The sequence below is a fragment of the Mauremys reevesii genome, linkage group 8, assembly GCF_016161935.1.
Source record: "Mauremys reevesii isolate NIE-2019 linkage group 8, ASM1616193v1, whole genome shotgun sequence".
Classification (NCBI taxonomy): Eukaryota; Metazoa; Chordata; order Testudines; family Geoemydidae; genus Mauremys; species Mauremys reevesii.
In genome coordinates, this window is record NC_052630.1 from 91,131,682 (window position 1) to 91,139,414 (window position 7,733).

Genomic DNA, 7,733 nt, shown 5'->3' on the forward strand with positions numbered 1-7,733 from the left:
TCCTGCTGGAGGCTTCCCTGCTATGAGGGAGGAGGCAGCATATATGCTAGTTCCCCTTCTCATCCCCAATTGGCTGGGTCAGAGGGGATCCTTGTCCCACCCCCTCTGCAACACTCCTGGTCCCAGACCCTTAAAGAAATAGTAACTGACTTTCTCCCAAACAATGCATATTGCTGGGACTGCTTCTACCCACCAGTATCTCTTATTTTCTAGGGTTTTGCATATATTAAATCTCCCAAAATCCTAAAGGGCTATGCCACGTGATGGAGGTGGGCTGACCCTAGGCACCACCACCCTCAAGGGGCAGACTACCCCAGCATACCCCCATCTTGCTTTCCCCCCCCCCTTTTTTTTTGAGGTGAGACAGAGCTGGATGAACAGGGACATGGGTAAAAACTCACTGGGCCAAATTCATCTATGGTGTAACACCACTGCAATGAAAGGTGTTACATCACAGATGGGTTTGGCCCATTATATGCCTGCTTGCCTCTGATCTGGAAAGCTCAGCTCATAGGCAAACAGGCATGGTCAAAAATAGCGTATTTTGCAAAATAAAAATTAATTAATTAAACTAACTACAATGGGGGGCAGGTGTTAAATATTTCGCTTTCTGGCAAAAACATTCAAAATGAATTTTTCAAGAAGTTCCAGTGAGAGCCACCACCCCTTGCACACACTTTCTCTCACTTTTTAATTCCCACCCTTTTATTGCAGTGAAACAAAGCTGGGGAAAGTTAGGGAGAAAAGGGTTTTTCTTATTAAAGCTAAACATGTTGACCAAAAATGTTTTGTGAACATTTTTATTCTGCTCAAAAACACATTTTTCATTCAAAAAAATGGTATGAAATTTTTCTACCATCTCTGATTTGAACAGCACTGAACACATGCTGACAGCACTCTAATAACCATCCACTTATCTGCTTCTTCATGAGATGAAAAGGTAGTAAGAGCACAGAGATTTATTCTAATTTTTTTTTGGATGCAACTCTATTGACTTTCAGAGATACTCCTGATTTACACTAGAGATCAGAATCAGGATCCAGAAATCTAGTTGGTTACAAATCAATTAGAAATGTCAACCACTTAACTAGACTTAAATTACATTTATGTAAAAGCCCAATCAATTCTAAACTGGGGGTATTGGTGATTTAAAGCACTTATAGCATACAAGACCACTCACCCTACTCTAATTTGCAGTGCTATAAATGGAAGCATTATAAACATTTATATTGTCTGAACAGCCTGAGGACAGCCTTATTGTGAGATTAACAGTGATGAAGGTGATGCAGTTTGGCTTCTGACAACCTTAAAGATGACTTGCAAAAGAGGCTGGGGGAGGATGGGTTTTGTACTGTTTTTCCTCTTTTAAGGAAGCCTGGGAGAAATAATTTGTCTCCTTTCAAATTTCTGCTTGATTTTTAACTTAGAAATATCAGGAATGTCAAATCTGGTTTTCCCTATTTTGTCAGAGGTCTTCCTGGAGGATTGGGCAAGGAGAATGTGTTTTAAACAAATAATTCTTCCAGCTGTTTATAGGCCATTCTACACTATAAACATGAAAGTATGCTTAGCTGCAAATATATGTTGTGATACTCTTACAGAAAATCCTATAATATTGTATATCCCTGAATTCTATATATGATTATAAACATATAGAAAGAATAGCATTTTCTATTAAATTCTGTAGGTTTTTAGAATAATTTCTATAAAACCCTACTGGTTTCATTCCAATTATAGTCCATAGAGTAAGATACAAATCCAGAAGGCACCAAAGACCTGAACAAAAGAATTTCTCACCTTGTACAAGGCCAAAGAGAGAGACTATGGATAAAATTTTCAAAAGCACCTAAGTAATTTAGAAGCACAAGTCTTATTTTAAAAAATGATTTAGACACTTAGACCCATATTCTCAAAGTATACAAGGGCCTAACTCCCATTGAAATCATTCTTAAAGGGCTTTGAGGGTCTGGGCCTAAGTTTAATTGAAAGACTTGGGCTCCTAAGTCACTTTTTAAAATTGATGTAGGATCCTAAATCTCTTAGATGCTTTTGATAATTTTACCCTAGAACTCTAGGCATTGTTACACCTGGTCTCTCTTGAGCACTATCTATACAGATAAATTCTAGTTGAAGCCCATTATGCATTCTTTCCATTGGAATAATATTCTGTTTTTGTCAGCTGACTGCAAAGCATGAATAATAAGTCCAAACGTTAATAAGCACAGACGGCAACCTAGGAAGACTGGTCTCATCACCAACATGAAAAGTAGTGGCAAAGATTGGCAGGAACAAAAGGATGATCAGTGAAAGCATCAGCAGTGCAGCCAGATGATACAGGCGTGAGTCTGACTATAGAAAGAGAGCTAAAGAGATGTGGTGTCATGGCCTTAACTGGAAACAGGAACTGAGTTCTAACTGTAAACTTTACAGAACATCTGTGGATTTGTGTGTCATAACATCTCTACCTCAGTTTCCCTACTAATAAAACTGGAATAATATTTCTAACCTGCTCTTCAGGAGCGCTGTGAGCATTAATTACATAATATTTGGAAAGTGCTTTCAACATGAAAAGCACTGTACAAATACTAATTATTATTTATACAATTTGAAAATGGAGGCAGACTAGTCAGTTTTACTATCTGGGCCTTTTTCATTAGGTAGCATAAGGCGGCAATCTTTGGGCTGCAAACCCTGTAGGGCTGTGTTTAGTAAGATGTGCCTGTGTTGAAAATGTTTCACTCACCCTTTTTTCCTATCCCTTCCTACCTTCTGGGAGAAATGGGGATTAATCCCAGGAGCTCAACAATTTTCCTCTCACATGCAACCAAAGATATAGAAATTCTTGTTGGATCAAAGATCTCCATAAGAGCTACAAGCAAGACCTTGAGGAATCACACATGTTTTTAAGAGCACAGGCTGAGTATCACTGATTTAAAAGTTTCAGTCCCAGTGATGTCAGGCTGATATTTAACATGTGTACCAAGCAAAAGATTTCCCTCATTGCCAGTGATTAAACTCCACACACAGGGATTAATGTGGGGCATCTCTTGTTGAAAACAAAATGTATTTCTAATGGCCATAATCAGGAAATGAGGAAACATGCTCAGATGACGCTGCACTTTGCTAGCAGTATTTATACTTTGTACCTGAAAACTATTCCACCAACAACATATTAATAGCATAGCACAGCAAGTTGTTCAGGTTGTATAACCTGAAGATGGAGGTTGGGATGAAGATCCCAGGAGAAAGGGGGTATCCTCTCCCAGGGAACTTTTTGAAAATGCCTACTTTGTGCAATCTAGATTATTCTGAAGGTTAAAAACAAGTTATAAAAAATGTTTTTATAAATAATTTCTGACAGTAACAAGCAATCAGTATCCAAGAAGGGATAAACTCCATCAGGACAGTGACATTATCCAATCATCTCTTGAAGTGGAGGGTCAGGAATCCCCTCTAACACATCAGTGATTGAAGTCAATACTGTCATGCCGATTTAAATGGGTGGAGACTCTGGCCCTTTAAATGTATCAATTGTACAGTTCCCACACAGCAATAAAGAAAAGTGATCAAACTACAATGCTATATAACTAAGAAAAATATCAATAATATTTTTAAAGTGACATTTTCTAGCTCATTCTCACAGGTGGGAGGAAGGGTAGTTTTTAATAAGTATTCTTCATTATTTTCATAAGAATAAATGAGCACTGCAGAAAGTAAACACTTACATCAGTCTTGTAAATTGCAATTTACATAGTCTTAACTCTGCCAGAAATTAGTCATCTTCCTCCACCTTCTAGTTTAGGGCCCGGGGGAAAGTGAGGATTTAATTGCCCGGGATAAAGATGAAGTTTGGTAAGAAGGTAAGGGAAGAAGTTCAAGGAAGAACGATGGAATGGAGAAGTGGATTCTGTGAATATTTGGAAGAGGGCTGATCACTGACAAAACAAAACCACAAAAGTCACAGCAGAAGATGTGGATGTGCTAATCTCACTAATTGACTTAAGTAGTGTCAGCTCATACAGATGGAGGGAGTATTGGATAATAGCAGACATAGTTCTGTTTTTTTACTCTAGGAGTGAGTTTTTGGGCCTACTCTTGCATGCATTCTCACACATGCAAGCTTATAAGCTGAATATGAGTCAACAGTGTGCCCTTGTTGCCAAGAAGGCTAATGGCATTTTGGGTTGTATAAGTAGGGGCATTTCCAGCAGATCGAGGGATGTGATCATTCCCCTCTATTCAGCACTGGTGAGGCCTCATTTGGAGTACTGTGTCCAGTTTTGGGCCCCACAGTACAAGAAGGATGTGGATAAATTGGAGAGAGTCCAGTGGAGGGCAACAAAAATGATTAGGGGGCTGGAGCACATGACTTATGAGGAGAGGCTGAGGGAACTGGGATTGTTTAGCCTGCAGAAGAGAAGAATGAGGGGGGATTTGATAGCTGCTTTCAACTACCTGAAAGGGGGTTCCAAAGAGGACGGATCTAGACGGTTCTCAGTGGTAGCAGATGACAGAACAAGGAGTAATGGTCTCAAGTTGCAGAGGGGGAGGTTTAGGTTGGACATTAGGAATAACTTTTTCACTAGTAGGGTGGTGAAGCACTGGAATGGGTTACCAAGGGAGGTGGTGGAATCTCCTTCCTTCGAGGTTTTTAAGGTCAGGCTTGACAAAGCCCTGGCTGGGATGATTTAGTTGGGTTTGGTCCTGCTTTGAGCAGGGGGTTGGACTAGATGACCTCCTGAGGTCCCTTCCACCCCTGAGATTCTATGATTATATGACCCTCTTGCAGTAGGGGCAATTTTAGGGGAGCCTGAGCCCTTCTATTCCACCAGGTTCTGACCAGGGCCTTATAGGAGTCAACAATATTGAAACCAATGGGCATTTTGACTGCAAAAGGAACACTGAATTGGAACCTTACTTTGTGATAGATATGGAGAGGTGACTGCCATGGTTTGCAGCACAAAACATACAAGTAGTAAATCCAATAGAGAAGTGATGTGCGTAATTGGAGTATTAGATTCAGTTACTATTTGGTATTTTACAATGGCAAATACATGAAGTGCTTAGTGGATCAAATTTGGAACAAAGATCCAGGAAGTCAGAGTGGGAATAATTTATTTTAAAATATACATTTTCTATAATTGGATTTATTATTCCCTGACCTGGCCAAAATTTTTTTAAAATACTTCCCCCTGGCCCCATCAAAATTTGGCCCTTTTTCCCCAAAAGCAGAATTTTTGGAATTTTTTAAAAGAAATTTCAGTTACTAAATTTTTCCTTTAGAAATTTGTTTAATGAGAAAATAACATGTAACCTGTTGGTATTTCTAAGAAATGTTGTCTTCCATTTCTGTTTCACTATATTGCCCCCATATAACATCTGACTGGTAAGCTTAGCCAGATGGAAGGTTTATTTTTTTTTAATGGTTCATTCATTTAAAATAAGTATTTTTAGTTGAAATATTCAATGTTCAGAAACACAGAAAATTAAAACCAGGCCATTGCAAAACACACCGGGATGAAAAGCACTTTCAGATTTGTTGAAGTTTTCAGATTCTCTCCCCCAAACCAACTATTTCCCCACCTCCCATCCAGGTCAAATTAATCATCATGTAGAAAATTAGCAATAGTAAACATGAGATAAGCCTTCTGAGGCCAAAGTAGATACAAGATAAAGAATCAGAGGGGGATAGCCCTGTTAGTCTGTATCCACAAAAACAAGGAGGAGTCTGGTGGCACCTTAAGACTAACAGACTTATTTAAGTATAAACTTTGTGGGTTTAAAAGAGAAAGAAAGTAAGAAAAAAAAAAGACATCACTTCTTCAGTTGCTGAAGAAGTGGTTTGTTTTTTTTTTAAACCCACAAAAGCTTATGCCCAAATAAATCTGTTTGTCTTTAAGGTGTCACTGGACTCCACAATATAAAGAGTTAATTTAAATTATTCTTACATCTCCCGGAGCTATTTACCATGAAGAATCACACCGTGATTACTAATTTAAGATCAATTCCTGCAAACACTTACTACCAGGCAAAGAAACTACTACTGTCGTATGTACGGGGTCGGGCTCTGCAAACGGTGGGCATGCAACGCACCACCGGTCACTCAGCTCTGAAATGGACCTTGGCAGCTGATTAACAACTGGTGAGGCCGGGGAGCACCGATTTTCGAGGCGATGAACTAGCACTTTAGGGGATGTCAACAGAACGGGGAACAGCTTCACCTACATAATCCTTCACGTTCTTAGCTCTGAGGCGAGCTTTAAGCACCCCAGCGGTGGCAGACGCGGCTAAACGTTGCTGGGACTTCTGGGGGGGCAGACTTTCAATCCTCCGTTTGACATTTAGTTCTAGCTTGAACTTCTATCACCCCGCAAAACGTCGAGCAAAGAACCAAGTCCGTGGCACGTATGAAACCTGATCTATTCATCTGCACCGAATCGATACTTGATGGGAATTCCAAGCTCTTAGGTCAGAGCCCAGCCAGCGGGATTCCGCTTTCGGTAAAGCCCGTCCTTCCCTGCAGCTGCCCCCGCACACACTTTCTGGCAGTTACGTAGCCTTTTAACACAGACTACGGCTCACGACAGCCGGGAACCGCCTGGTGATTGGACTGCTGCAGCCGCTGGGTCCTACTGTTCAAAGGGTTCACGCCTGGAGCTGGGATTTTTATACCACCAGAATTGTATTTGCTGGTTAGCCAAGAGAGGGGGCACTTCTACAATTGTGGATCCCATACAAAAGAATTCGGGCGGTGGGCAGGGCAGGTTCATTCCTCTCACCATGAAAATAAATTATTCCTGCAGGGAACTTCAAGCTGAACAATGTATTGTAGTGTAAACAACTCTTCTGAAAAGTCACCTTCATGATTGTTTATTTCACCAAATGGGTGTAGCAACATCCATCAGACGTAGGGATAGCTGAAAGGTAAGCCAGGGTGACTTGGTTTACTGAAAGATAGAAGTGTTTGTCTTGTACATCAAAGGCCAAACTTATTACACATCACAATTTTCTTTACAGAAGTTAAGGTGTGATCTACAATATGTGGGAATGTAGACCTACATTTTCAAACTTATCCACCATACTTCAATGCACCCAGGAATCAGAATCTTTGTGGAGAAGAAAAAATACATGCAAGTCAATCAGTAACATCTGAGATCAGAAAAAAACTATATGCAGGGTAGATTTTGAATCCACCTTAAGCTGATGTCAGTCAGATATTAAAACCTTTTCCTCCTTTTGTTGCGAAATAAACAAGGATGATATGAGAAGACTCGTAATTAAATTTATTTAGCATAACTGATTAAATAGAGAGGAGGAAAAACAGAATTAGACCCTTGATACAGATACAAATACAAATTCCCCTAATTTGGGGATTTAAAACAACAGTCAAAATTAGTTTGGGGGTTTTTTAAGATTGCAAAAGATACATAGGAATGATGTCAGAATTAAGTGCTTCTTAGTTCATGAACAGTATGGTTCCAATTAAAAAAAAATATTGATTACTGGAATATAAAATATGACTGCTCCAATGTGCAGTGATGTTTCCCTTATAACTGAGTAATCTTCCAGTAATTCTTCTGCAATACAGTTATATAAAGGAAGCCTATTCTACAGAGCATATACCCTTTGGTAGATTAAGGACTTTGGGTCATTTACAAAAGTAACAGATCAGAATCAAAGAGAGAAAGCTGAGGCGCAAGAAAGATGTTACATTTATTATCAGTCAGATATAT